A 14,638-nucleotide genomic window follows, 5' to 3' on the forward strand; every position below is an offset into this window, starting at 1 on the left:
GAAGACAAGACAAGTCAAGGGGACACAAGATGTGGCACTAGCCAGGGACAAACCCCAACATGAGGAAACCCTTGATCAAATCTTCTTTTAGTCTTCAATAGTTCAACAGAGACAAATACTACAATTTACAAATTTTGATAATTTACAACAGCAGCAAAATAGCCCTAACCAAAAAAGTCAATGCTGGTCAATATGGCAGATTTGACCCTCAAAGATTTGTTCAACTTTAGTCAACTTTGGCCTCCAAACAGCAAGATGAAATAACCCTCAAAATAGCCTAATTATGCCCAGTCAAATTCTGGTCAAACAATCAACCTACAGTCAACCCTAACCACTGTCAACATTGGTCAAAAAATAAGGATAGGCTCAATTTCTATGCCCATAAATGTGGCATACCCAAATAGAAATAACCCACACAAAAATTCAATCAAACAGGTCAACGCTGGTCAAATCCTTCATGAAATTCGGTCAACGTTGGTCAACATCCAAAACAAAAATTTAGTTATCATTTCCTTTGCACATGTGGAGAGAGAGCTACCCAGAAATGTGTACCCAATCAGATGAGGAGAGAGAGACGTGTGAAGATGAGTGATGTCTAAATGAGGATGAGGCATCATGTATTTATAGGCTAACATTGAGGATGAATAGATGTGACTATTGGGCTTCTGAGCCTACATGAGTTTGTTGGCCAACCTTGACAATTTGTCCATAATAAAAATAAATTCATAACTTCATTTGTACATGTCAGAATCAGATGATATTTAGATCAATCCTACACCTCTTTGAGAGAGGAATCCAAGAAAAATATTAGTTATCATAAATAAGATGACCTATGTGGATTTTGTCCCTAGTTTAACATCTTTGTATCATGAAAAAAGAATTACTTTTGAGTCAAATAGGTCATTTGACACCTCCACACCTAGTCGGCCCTATCCTGATGAAGTCAGCCTACATTATGGAAATTCAACCTACATAAGAGGCTATATATAGAGGGGCAGTTTGATTCATTTGTATCACTCACTCAACAAGTTTGATGCACATGAAAGAGAGGCATAAAAAGTGTGAAGTTTCTAGAGAAGGAAGAAGACTGCAGTAGAAGACAAAATCAAAGTTTTGGGATATTTTTCTATCACATGTCCAAAGTTATTGGCCTGTTGTTGGTGTTGAAATTCTGAATTCTATTTCAGGTCGAAGTTTTGTTGCTGGAGTCAAATTTCTGTTGCTGGGGAGGCTTAGATTATGTTGTTGCAAGGTCAAAACTCTAGGTCGGAGCTATTGCTGGAAGACTATCACTTAGAGAAGAAGGAAGGGTTGACCTGGTGATTGGGGGAAGTCTATGTCTAGGTAAAGGAGTATTGGACTATCTCATTTCTTCTTTGAATCTACTGAACGAAGAGTTTTGACTAGGTTTTCCCCTTATAGGGGTTTTTCCCTAGTTTTCCACCTACATCTTGTGTCTCTTATTCTTGTGATATTCACATACACATAAATTGGTAATTTCTTGATGAAACGTAATATAATAAAGAAGTAAAATAATCCAACATAATTCACAAGTAATTATCAAGAAGAAAAATCAAACCCTAACTACTACTAGCAATGATTTATCAATGTGATATTATAACTAAGCTTGAAAAAATTTGGAGATCACTTTGTTGGCTTGAATAGGAAGGTTACTCCCTCTATGAATAGTTACTTGAAGATGAGGTTCAATATCATAAGAATTGCATAAATCTGGATTGGAAGGATCATCTACAACTTATCTAAGAAAGTCAAAAGTGAAGGGTTCTTAATTGCACTTACAAGGTACTCTTTATGATGACAATGCATGGATCATAGATAGTGAAGTAGCAAGACACATGAAAGGATAAGTGGACAACTTCATACTCTATCAAAAGAACAATCATCTCATTTTGTGGAGCTAAGAGACAACAACAGTTATGTATTCAAGGGCCTTGGATCTACATATTTGAAGCTGGAAAATGGAGCAAAGCTACACCTCAACAATATACTCTATGTTCCAAGTTTGAAAAATAATTTACTTTCAATTTCTTGTTTAGAAGATAAAGGCAATAAGTTTTCCTTTGTTGATGGTAAATTATTGGTTTGGGGAAAGGATTCAAGCATTGAAAAAGCAAAGGTTATTGGAGTTATTGAAGGAAGACTATAGAGTTATAACACCATCTCCTCAAGCCCTAGTTCACATGGAAATCAATCCTATCAAACTATGGCATAGAATATATGGGAATATACACTACAATATCATTCCCTCTCTCAATCAAATGGTAAATGGCATCCCTAACATCAAGGAAAATTGTGAAGGAGTATGTAAGGGATGTCCTTTGAGAAAGAATACAAGGAATCCTTTTACAAGACATGATACAAGGTCTAAAGAAATCTTAGACCTCATTCATTCTTATGTGTGTGGTTCTATGTCTAACAAATCACTTGGAGGCCATATTTATTATGTAACCTTCATTGACGATCACTCTAGAAAGACATGGCTCTACCTTCTCAAGACAAAGGACAAAGTATTTGAAAAGTCAAGGAGTTTAAATCTGAAGTGGAGACATTAACCAGAAGAAAGATAAATACCTTGAGAACTGACAATGGTGGGGAATACACTTCAAAAGAATTGGTTTCATATTGTAAAGAAGAAGGTATTAAGAGGGACCTCATTTTTCCCTGCAATCCCAAACAAAATGGAGTTGCAGAAAGGAAAAATAGAACAATTGAATAATGTATACCAACTATGATATTTGATCAAGATCTTCCAAAGTTTCTATGGGGTGAAGTAGCTATGACAACAGTATATATACACCAGCCTAGATCCATCTTAACTCCAAGTCTATTAAGTGTCGAGAGGGATCAAATCTCTTGAGGTGCAAACCTCTTTTTTTAGTGCAAAACTTGAGGAAAGGTTTGCACCTCAAGAGATTTGATCCCTGTCGATGCTTGATAGATCCAGAGTTAAGATGGATCTAGGTTGGTTTCAATCGTTTGTGGCCAAAGAGAATCAAACGAACAGATGATTGATTTTATCAATAATATGTAAAATCATTTAATATCAATATAAACATTTTAAATATGATAAATATGTCTTAGATTAATCTGGTCATTTTAATTTTAAATTTGCTTAGTTACCTCAATTTGTTGAGATGATAAATATTGTGAATAACTTTAATGATGAAAAATGATGAAATAAAAAATTTGAATGTAAAGTAACAATGTAATAGTGTTGAATGATAGAAAATGTGAATAATAAGAATATAGTAAATTACAAATAGTCTTCATTTTCATTAATCTCAAACTATTTTCTTCTACTATTCTTATTGTCACCCTTGTTATTTTTTTCGTCTTTTCATATCAATTATATGAAAATGATAGGTTAAATCGTAAACCATTTAAATCTTTAGCTCGAGATATTGTAGTAGACATCATACCTTGTCTCTCTTTCTCTCCAATATTAATAGGTTGAATTACTATAACACAAAAATCAATGTACATTGCGAATAATGTTTTATGCTTAGACTAAAATCAATGCACAATATTAATCCAATCACTTTAAAATTAAGTTACCATCATACATCCAATTAAATAAAATCAGAAATCAACATCTACACTGAAATCAACGCATCTAATGCAAGAAATCAAATAAGATTAGAAAACAACATTTACATTGAAATCAATGCATCTAATGCAAAAAATCAAATACGATTAGAAATCAAAATTTACACTCAAATCAATGCATCTAGTGCAAGTAAGAAAATAGGTTTATAAACCAACGTCTACACTGAAATCAATGTATCTAGTGCAAGTAAGCAAATAGGATTATAAACCAACATCTACATTGAAATCAATGCATCTAGTGCAAGAAATCAAATAGGATTATAAATCACCATCTACACTAAAATCAATGCATTTAGTGCAAGCAATAAAATAGGATTAGAAATCATCTACATTGAAATCAATGCATCTAGTGCAAGCAATCAAATAGGATTAGAAATCACCATCTACATTGAAATCAATGCATTTATTGAAAGCAATCAAATATGATTATAAATAATCTACATTGAAATCAATGCATCTAGTGAACATAATACAATATCATTAGAAATCAACATCTACACTAAAATCAATGCAACTAATGCAAACAATGAAATAGGATTAGAAATCACCATCTAAACTTAAATAAATGCATCTAGTGTAATAAATATTCTTCCCTCTCTCCCCCTCTATATATATATATATATATATATATATATATATATATATATATCCATCTCTCCTTCTCTATCTCTCTATCTCAACCCCCTAAACACACACGCTCTCTCACTCCATATATATCAATCTCTTTGTCCCTCCCTCTCTCTCTCTCCATCTTTCTTTTCTTCCCTCTCTTCACTTTCCATCTATACCTTTATCTCCCTTTGTCTCTCTATATCATCCCCAAAACATACACTCTCTTTCTCCAATCTATCTATCTGTCCCTCCCTCCTCCTCTCCTTCCCTCTCTCTCTCTTCCCCTTCTCTCCCTCTCCCCTACTTCTATCTCTCTTCCCATTCTCTCCCTCTCCCCCGCTTCTATGTTTCTTCCCTCTTGTTGTCCTCTCTCCTGCTCTCTCTATTTTTCTTATCACTCCCTCTCTCTCCCCACCTTTCTCTCTCTATTTCTTTATTCTTACCTCCCTCTCTCCCCCTCCAACTCCATCTCTCTTTCCCTCCCTCTCTCCACTCTCTCTCTTCACCCTCCATCTCTATTACTATATCCTTCCCTCTCTCCTCTCTCCTTCTCTCCCCCATTCTCTCCATCTCTCCTTCTTTGTCTCTTTATCTCACCCCCAAACATACGCACTCTCTATCCATATCTCCCTTGTCACTCCTCTCTCCACTTCTCACTCGCTATGTATTTCTTCTTCTCTTCCTCTCTCCTCCTCTCTCAAGTTCTTTCTCTCGTACTTACTCTCTCTCCTACCTCCCTCTCTCTCTTTTCCCTCCAATCCTCTATCTTCCCCAATCACTCTCCTCCTCTCTCTCAAGTATTCTCTCTCTCTCTCTCTCTCTCTCCCTCCCCCTCTCTCCCCAACTATGTTACTCTATCCCCCCCTCTCTCCTTCTCTCTCCCCTTCTCTCTTTCTCTCTTTATTTTTCTCTTTATCTCACCCCTAAACATACTCTCTCTCTCTTCATCTCTCCCTTGTCACTCCCTCTCTCTCCACTTCTCACTCTCTATGTCTTTCTTCTTCCATCCCTCTCTTCTCCTCTCTTGAAATTCATCTCTTTCATCCTTCATCTCTTTCCCTTTCTCTCCCACCTTCCTCTCTCCTCCCGCATCTCTCTCTCTCTCTCTCTCTCTCTCTCTCTCTCTCCACCCTGCAATCCTCTCACTATCTCCCTCCCTCTCTCCTTCTCTATCTCCCCCTCCAACTTTATGTCTCCCTCTCCCTCTCTTACCGTTCTCTACATCTCTCACTCGTCCCCCTCTCTCTCTTCATTCCTCCTCTCCCCTTGTAATATTCCTTTTTTGGTATTCCTCATGGCATGGTTAGGATGAACTTTCAAGGGTGGGGCAGAGAGGTCACAGGTGCAGTTTTACTTCATTAGCAGGTCCAGAGGCTTCAAGAGGTGTTTCATGGGGTTTTGAGGAGTTTTTATGAGATCAGATGGCATTCGCTTAGTATATTCCATCATTCGCACAGTTTTCCTTTCATTCAATTGCTGATAACTTTCAAAAAACTGAGTTATTAATGGGCCTGACTCCATTAATTTTTCTTAAGGTGGAATTTCGAGAGGAATACTTGGCAGAACACCTTAATATAATAGCTCATTGGAATCAGAACAAGAATATCTATAGGATGGGATGGCTAGAAGTGACTTTTGGTAGCTTGAGGAAGCATGGTGGCCAATTTACCATTTTCTCACATTAAAAAGAATATTTTAATTAAGGGAAATGTGGTCAATAATTAAAATAATAATAAAATAGGAGCTTCTAGAGGGGTTCAGCAGATCTATAAAAAGAGAAGGAGGAGGTCATTAGAGGACACATTGGATTTGATATTTCTTCGTGTATGAGAGGTTGTGAACCCGGTTCTCTACTCTAGCAGTAGCCCGAGGACGGAAACCCTCAGGTAACTTAGTGAGATTGGGTGAGTACCCATCGCCCCTTGGTGAATTCATAAAGAATTCACATGAGAGCTCAACAATGATATTTCAATTCAATTTTGGAGGGCCAGCACAGTATGGGAGAAGATTCTTGAGGCCAATTTTCCCATCTCAACTATTTTATTGTATCAACATGTAAAACCCAATGTATATTATAATAAAGTTGAGATTATTTTATGCCTGTTATTTCATGGAATTGCATGCACTTTATCTATTATATTTTATATGGAAATATTTTGTTAATAGAATGATGATTTTAACAGTGAAATTTTGGTTGAGCTAAACTTCTACATATTTAGTTAAAAATTTGGCAAATTTCAAAAAATATCCCGAAAGGGATATTACAATGATATTAAAGCTGGTTTTCCTGCCAGCCTAAGGGTTTATTACAGAGGTTCAAAATTGTCATCGACAAAGGCAAAAAGTCATTATTTGAAGTTTGAAATTCTTCTCATCTCCTACTAAAGTTGAGCGTAATTCCTAAGGGTGTCCAAATTATGTTAGAAGAACCTACATATTATTTTCAAGAGCTCGAATATCCAAGGGCCAAGAACCTTTATCCTATTTAGGGTTGTCGTCTAGGTGGAAAACAAACTAGTATTTCTCAACATTTTACTTGTGCCCAGTGGACAGTCTGATGCTACTGCAAAGGGGTGGTGGACAGGAATTTAAGCCACGTTACAGTGCATCTAAGTGAAGAATATGAATTGGGTTGTGTGATTGATTTGATGGTCGTGGTGGGTTTGTGCGCAGAATCAAATTAGACACACAAGTTGTGAAGTCCGCGAGAGGTCAATGTTGTGCACATTAAACCTGTAGCAGAGCACCACGTATCAATCCACTCGAGGCAGAGACGAGACCATATTCGCACGAGTAAGACAACCCGTATCAGAAAAATCATATGAGCCAAGCCATCATTCGCCAAGCACATTGCTGTTGAAGTAGACCAATCCAATAGTCGTATTGAGAAATGACCGCCATCAACAGAATCGCAAAATAGCATCGACGTTTGAGGGGTCAATGGTGAACCAAGGAACTCGACGTTAATCCGATCGATTGTTGAAGTTCAAACACTAACGTCCAAAAGTTGGGCACAAGTTGATTGATCCTCTGTCATAATCCAAAATTTGTCTCAAGACTGCTGATTCAAGTTTGCGGGCAAGCTGAAATCCAATCGAAGCAGGATCATATTTCCATTATTACCGAATGTTGGTCCATCATAATTTGGGATACTACTGAATAATATCGAGCAGTAATACTCTACGTGAGTCGAAAAAGGGGTCCAAGTGAAGATTCTGTGTGTCCATACAATGCATTATATCGTATGGCCAAGTACGCAAGATTCTGTGTGTCCAAGTGAAGAACGCGAATAATCCAGTAAGAGGACCGATTTCCAAATATAAAAAGGCCAAGTACAAGCTGAGCCATTTTTGTTCCAATAGTGAAATTGTGTGGACAGTGTATGGGATCTGGAAGCAGAGCGTGGTGTCGATATGTGGAAATCTTAGCATGTAAACCCAAGAAGTTTTTTGTGTGATTAAATTGGAGCCGAATTTCTTTAGGCAGTGAACCAGAAGCATCGTGGGGGATTTTTTATGTACTCACTACATGAAATAATCCATATGTAAACTTGAGGGTCTGGCAGGTGAACGGGGCCGTCATGAAATACAGTGACGTAAATGTTCGTTTGGCCTCATTCTGTGCATATTTGGGCACGTGTTAGCCAGGTTAGTTGCCAAGGGGTACACCTAATTAGTTGGCAGATCAGACCCTTGTTGTAGCAGGTGATTGGACAACAGTAAGAAGAGATACTTGCCTTTGATCTTGGAGTCATTTGGTCTCAAGGGTCTTGTATTGGTCTTGGAAATTTTGTCAAGGAAAGAAACTATGAGAAGAAGGGTTTTCCTCTCAGGTTTGGAGAGGTTTTTCCCTCGCTGTTGCCTATATCTTGTGTTATTTTTCTTTTGATTATTATGCATGTGTGTTATTATTCTTTTGATTATTACGCATGGTAGTTGGTTGATGAAGTTAATAATGACTAACATATAAAAATTCATGTTTTGAATTATCTAAAGATTGAAATCACTTCACAAGAAGTTATCAAATCAGAGAAATCATTAACAAATTAGCCCTTAGATTTCTCAATAGCCTCGTCACGACCATTGGATAGTTGTTAAGAATATTCTTAGATATCTTTGTGGAACTATACATCACTGCCTAAAGTATGATGGAAAGGAAGTTTAGTTGATAGGTTTTACAGATTCATATTGGGGTGGCAGCGAGACTGATGGAAGAAGCACTACTAGTGGATGTTTTAGTTTAGGGTCTGCAATGATTTCATGGATGAGTAGGAAACAAGATCCATTTGTGTCAAATAGTGTCGAAGTCAAATATGTTGTTACATGTGAAGTAGGAAAGGAAGTTGTTTGGTTAAGAAAACTCTTGTCAAATTTATTTGGAAAGCCTTTGTGTCCTACTATAATAAATTGTGATAATCAAAGCATCATTGAGATGTTTGAAGACCATGTATTCCATACAAGGAAGAATCATATCAAGAACAAGTACCACTACATTAGGAGTTTGGTAGAAGATGAGGTCCTAAAGCTACAGTATATTTTGACAGATGAACTAGTAGTTGATGTGCTCACGAAGCCTTTTCCAAATAAGAGGTTTTAGTATTTTAAAAGCATGCTTAGATTGGTTGACATTGCAGATTTAGTTGATAAGGAGAGATGAATCATCTAATGGTGGATGCTTGGGAGGACATATGATCGTCCTATGTTTTTTTGGTGTCCTGTTGTAGCGGCTACAACCACCCTCCAAATTTTTTCCTTAGCCTGTTTTGGAGCCTCCCTACCAACCTTGCACAACACTTTGTCTTGCTTCATTCAGTACTCAAGCTTCAGCTTTTTCCTCACACAAAGGCAACTTGTCAATCACAGTTTATCCATTCCCCTCACAGACTACTTACTCGGACTTGGTCCAGATGTAGGTTGAGCAGCTTCCCCTTGAAAATTGCGCATTTCTAGAGGGCAACTAGCCTTCCCTCCAGGAATTGCGCAATCCTCTCTGACAGCTTATTGGGCTCCAGGATTATGCAATCTTTCCAACCAACTCTCCCAGCAGGATTTGAGAAAATTTTCCCAGCAGCAGGCTGTTCAGCCCAAGATTTGCACAAATCTAGGCAGTAGTTAGTTGCTCTGCCCAGAAATTGCACAAACCTCCTAGGCAGTTAGCCCAACTGCCAACCAGGAATGAGCATTTTTCCCAAGCAGTTGAGCACTAGCATGCATTGTAATGTTGAGTCGTGTCAAGTGTAAGTCAAGTGTCAAGAGTAGATGTAACAGTCATAGAGTAGGTGAAGAGTCATGAGGGTATTTGAATGGTCACAAAGGGGAATTTCAATGGTTACCCCACCCTTTGCTATAAATAGTCCCTCATAACTCATTGTATAGCCTTTTGGTTTGCCAAGCTTCTACTAAGACTATTTTGAAGAAGGCTTGGACAGTATTGTAATGTGCCTTGGCTTCTCCACTGCACGAAGCTAGTACATCTCTTTGGAGGAGCAGGCGGATGTGGTTGTAACATTCCATTGTTTGGGCTAGCAGGTTTACATGGATGTATTGTATGATTGTGACTTACACTTCTTTATATAATAAGAGCCAACACATTTTCATGCATATGTTGTTATTGTAGTTGGACTGCTCTAGTTGCTTTAATGATATGTGTTGTTTAACTTACATACTTGTGTATGAACTAATTCACATGCAATTATATGAATCTTATTGTTAATGTGTTGCATATGTTGTTAATGTTGTCACCATTCGTGTAAATTGCTATGCCAGACATGAGACAGACCTTTCACTTGAACCTTGCTATAACAACCATCACACTCGTCTTAGACTAATCCGTGAGTGTTGTACATGTTATCTTACCTTGTATGATGTAGTTGCCGCATCTGAGTGGATTTCTATGCCGGAAGCTATGCATGTCCTTTGTGGTGTGTGTTCCTAGCCGAGTTGGGATTGATCCCTTTCAACCTAGAACTCACCTTCACCTCCTTCCCCCTTCGAAGTGTTGGAACCTCTCATCCACCCTTCTTGACTCACTACATCAGTCACACCCTTGTTGCAGACATAGTTATTCTACTTGCCTCTGTGCAACATCACGGTCAAGGCATTACCTTACGACCCACTGTTGGGACTCCTACACTAAACGGTTTGAGGTTTGATTGGGACTTCTTATCGATGAGATCCCCTTGACATGTTGGCGGGTCCAACACCATCAACATTTATGGTGCTAGAAGGAGGGTTTGATGACAAGCAATGTCCTCTCATCCAGTTTTGAGTTTGCATATCTTTCATGGAGTCTTTCATTCTTCTTCCCCCGTGGTGTTTTTCGAATCATGAAGATGTCTCCATCTCGGGGAAGCTTTTCAATCTCTTGTCTACTCGCATGTATGATGGTGAAGGCGAAGTGGCCTGGCCTGAGCACTTACATAACTTTCTTTCCATGATTCATGAGGGAGATGAGTTTTCTGATGAACAGGCCGGTTTGCTACTTGCATATACACTTTGCGAATCTCCATTTCATTGGGTTCTCATCCTACTAGCTGACACTGTACACTCATTTGAGCACTTCTGTGATCTTATTGAAGACATGTTCTATCATTTTGATGTAGACCATCTTGACCAAAAACTGCTATAGCAACGGAGGGCTCCACATGAATCGATTATTGATTTTTGGCAGTGCTTCCATGACTTGTAGTTTCAAGCTCCGAGGAGCCAGATGAAGTTTCTTTATCTATGGGACCGGTTTAAGTATTGTCTTAAGAAATCTTCTCATCCCAAGGGAAAGCTTCAGATCAAGCCTTGTGGTGAGCACCAGTATTGCAGCAATATTGCTACAACTCCTGGGCTTCCCCTTTACTTTTATCAACCCAGTAGTTCGTAACAAACTTGGAAGCGACGGTGTTGTATGCACAAGTACTAGTTCTTATTGTAGGTTGTCACTTGGTCAGCTGGCGCAAGATCACTAGGAGCTCAAGCCAACTTCTATGGATTCCAAAAGAAGCTCTATATGTGATGAAAGAAAGGAAAGCTTACTCTATAGAGGCTACTCTACTTGCAGAAAGAGAAAGAAGGCTGAAATGCAAAGTAAACCTAGCAAACCTTAAGTAACCAACTAATCCTATTTTTGCATAAAGAAAGATGAAAAACCATGAAATGAATTCTATTACCTACTTAAGAAGTAAACATCATCTACTCAAGCTATTTCTACAAGGAAATGAGAAAAAAAAAAAAACATATTTTTGGGTTTTTATGTATTTTTCAGTGAAATTGTCATGCATGTAATTTATTTGTTTGTGAATGTGGCAGTGATTAGGTGGCGATGGAGGGCGAATTTGGAGTTTTCAGAGGTGTGAGAAGGTGTGGAGGGGTCCTAGGAGGTCCCAAGTGGCCTTCTGGAGGCTTTCCCTGCAATCGAATTTCAAAAAGACACCTACAGGAAAATCTATAGGAGGCTGCAGGGGATCTACAGGAGGTCTACAGGAGGATGTCGAGAGCTATTTTAGAGGTTTTAAAGGTAGGAAAATGGGTGGAAAGGGTAGATGATGGCTAGGAGGATGTGTTAAGGTGTCTAGGGTTCATCAAGAAGGATTAGGGAAGAGAAAGATGGTTGGACTTGTTCAAAGAAAGAGAGGAAAGTTTATGAGAAAAGTGCAGAAAATTAAGGCAGATTTGTGGTGGACCTTGGATGCCTTGTGGAACATAGATCAAAGAGAGATGGTGATGGCTGATTGGCTGACTTATTGTGAGTGGAGATGTACTTCCAGAGAACTGAAAATCAAACACTAAGATTAAGGAAGCAAAGAAAATAGCTACACCAAAAAAACAGAACTTTTCATCAAGCTAAGCTAAATTCTAATCTAGGAAAGTGAATGTTGAACAACGCTATATGGAAAGGAAGCATGGAAGGGAATTTATTGCAAATATAGAAATGAGCATGGTGAAATAGATCTACAGCAAAGCATGAACCTTCTAACAAGCTGCAACACTAGAAATCCTATGGAAAAGGCAAATCTGTGTTTTTTGTGGCAGCAAGAGGGTCTTGGCCTTAGTTCATGGTCCCAAAGGGAGGAAAGGAGGCCAAGGCTCTGTTGATGGCCTTTTTGTATATTTTTCCTATCACTATTCAACTTGCTACAACAAACTGAAATGGAAACAACCTTTTAAATCACCAAAAGCAACCTATCCTTAACTAAGAAAGAAATCTATCTAACAACAATTAATTCATAAACTGAAACAAAACATATAAATACAAGACAAGAGGTGCTTGGCTGCTTGGATTGGGCCCTAACCCAAGAGCTTCAGCCCTCTGAGGTAACTCAGTGCTAGCTCAAAAACAATCTCATCTTCATTATCAAAATAACAGTAAGATTACATGAAACTGTCCACAAAAGTAAGCTCGAAGTTGAGCAGAGCAAAACTACAACAAAAGTTCAAAAATTTGACTAACATTCAACAACCTAATGAGGCCCTAGGCCTCTCTACTTATACAACTGAAGCTCCCAACAACTTCCTTAAAATCAGGGAGGCTTGGCTCCCAAAACTTGAGATAGACAGAAGTTATCCTCCACTTGCTCGGCTGCCTCTTTGGTGCATTGATGTGGCTGCTTGTGCTCCGAGCTTCTTGAAGGAGAATTCAAAGTAGGGAGTCATAAATGAGGGGGACACCCTCCTATAAATCCTCTCCCTTGTTTTCTTCAAATATTTGTTGCCAAATGTCCATTAAATCTTTGACTTTGTCTCCAAAATTGACCAAAAATCTGCATTAAGCACACATTAGACTCCATGGCATAATGACCAACCCAACTCACTCTATTAGCATAAATATAATAAAAAACATGCAATAAACTAATGAGAATGGTGGATTAAGCCAAGTTAGGAGGAAAAATGAGCCCATATAATTACCCATTTATGGGGCTCATCATCACCCCCCTACTGAATGTGTTGCTCATCCTCTAAGAAACTAGTCCATCTCCTCATCTTTGATGGCCCTGATGGCCTCCCTAACATCCCATTCTTCTGATGTGAGATCCTCTTCTTTATCATGGAATCTTTCCTTTCTTTCCACTTCTTCCCACTCTTGTTGTTCTTCTTCCTCTTTTCTGCCCTCTAGCAGTCCTAGCAGTAGTGGGAGACTTAGTTTGAGGTCAATCCAATTGACCTTCAAACTCTACATAGAGTGCTTATACAATGGAACTCTCCTTAATTCTTCTTTCATCCTTGTTGGGGAGTGATACTCCCTTATCTGCAAGTTGTGTGGCAGTGTATTCCACCTCCTCATACAAGCATGAATATAGCCATCTCCAAGTAATCTTTCCATATCCTCAAAATGTGCAATGGCATGAGCCTGATCATTGATATACTTAGGGGCACTTTGAGGATTATTTGCAAGCATATGGTGTGTATTGATGAGAGCCATGGGGTCTGATGGCTCAGCTCTGATCATTAGGGGTTCATTTTTCTCTTTTGCCATCAACTTTTTGATTTTTGTTGCCCTTTCCTCCTCATGATTCGTCCACGAGGCCATGGCCATTAGCTGCAGGTCCCCTAGCCTAGCATTGGGATCCCATAGGTTCATATCAGTGAGGGCCATATTATGCAAATAGAACTTTGCTATCTTTGCCTTGTCTTCTGCTGGACTTTGGTCACATAGGTCCATGAACTGTCTGTAATCTTGAAAAGGAATTGTGCTTCTCTGTTCCAAAGTCTTGATCTGAAACTATAGTCACTAGTCTTTGAGGTATACTCCATATGATTTTGCTGGTGTCTGCACTGTAGTGCCTCCATAGATCAGCTGGCCATGCATGCCAATTGTGTTTCCTTTTCTTGTAGTTGTCTTCTTAGCAACTCATTTTCTATTTTCAAGTGAGTTCTTCTGATTGCCTCTCTATTTCTTACAGCACTTAACTCCCTACCCATCTATCTAAGCTGGTTCTCCATGTGGCCAATATACTCTACCCCCTTGGATTTGGTGATTTGCATCCATCTATGGCTCCTTATCCTTTCTTTCTCCAACTCAAAGAAAAGTGGGACTGCAAATTTCTATGGAATGATTTTCCCCCTTCAAGAAGATTGTAGTAAGAGCCCAAACTAGGATAGGGGTCAGGTTCTTGTGCCTCTACTGTCTCCTCCTTCCCCTTTGGTTGTTCTTCTACCCTTTTCTCAAGTTTTTCGGTCTCCTATAGCTTAGTTAGGGTCTCCCGAAGAACAGTTTGTGTCTCCTGTAGAGCTGTTTTTGAGTCTTGTAGTTACACTCTTTCCTTCCAGGTGGAAGATCTGGGACTTCCTCTTTCATATGTGATGGGGGTTTTAGAGGGAGATTCTTCCCCTTTGACAGTGGGTGAATCTTCAATTATAATAGGCACTGTTGAAGATGGCTGTGGTTTCCCTATTTTTATCCTTGTGCTTTT

This window comes from Pinus tabuliformis, chromosome 7 (genome assembly GCF_031772625.1).
Source record: "Pinus tabuliformis cultivar Carrire ecotype Pingquan chromosome 7, CPIR1, whole genome shotgun sequence".
NCBI classification, from domain to species: domain Eukaryota; kingdom Viridiplantae; phylum Streptophyta; class Pinopsida; order Pinales; family Pinaceae; genus Pinus; species Pinus tabuliformis.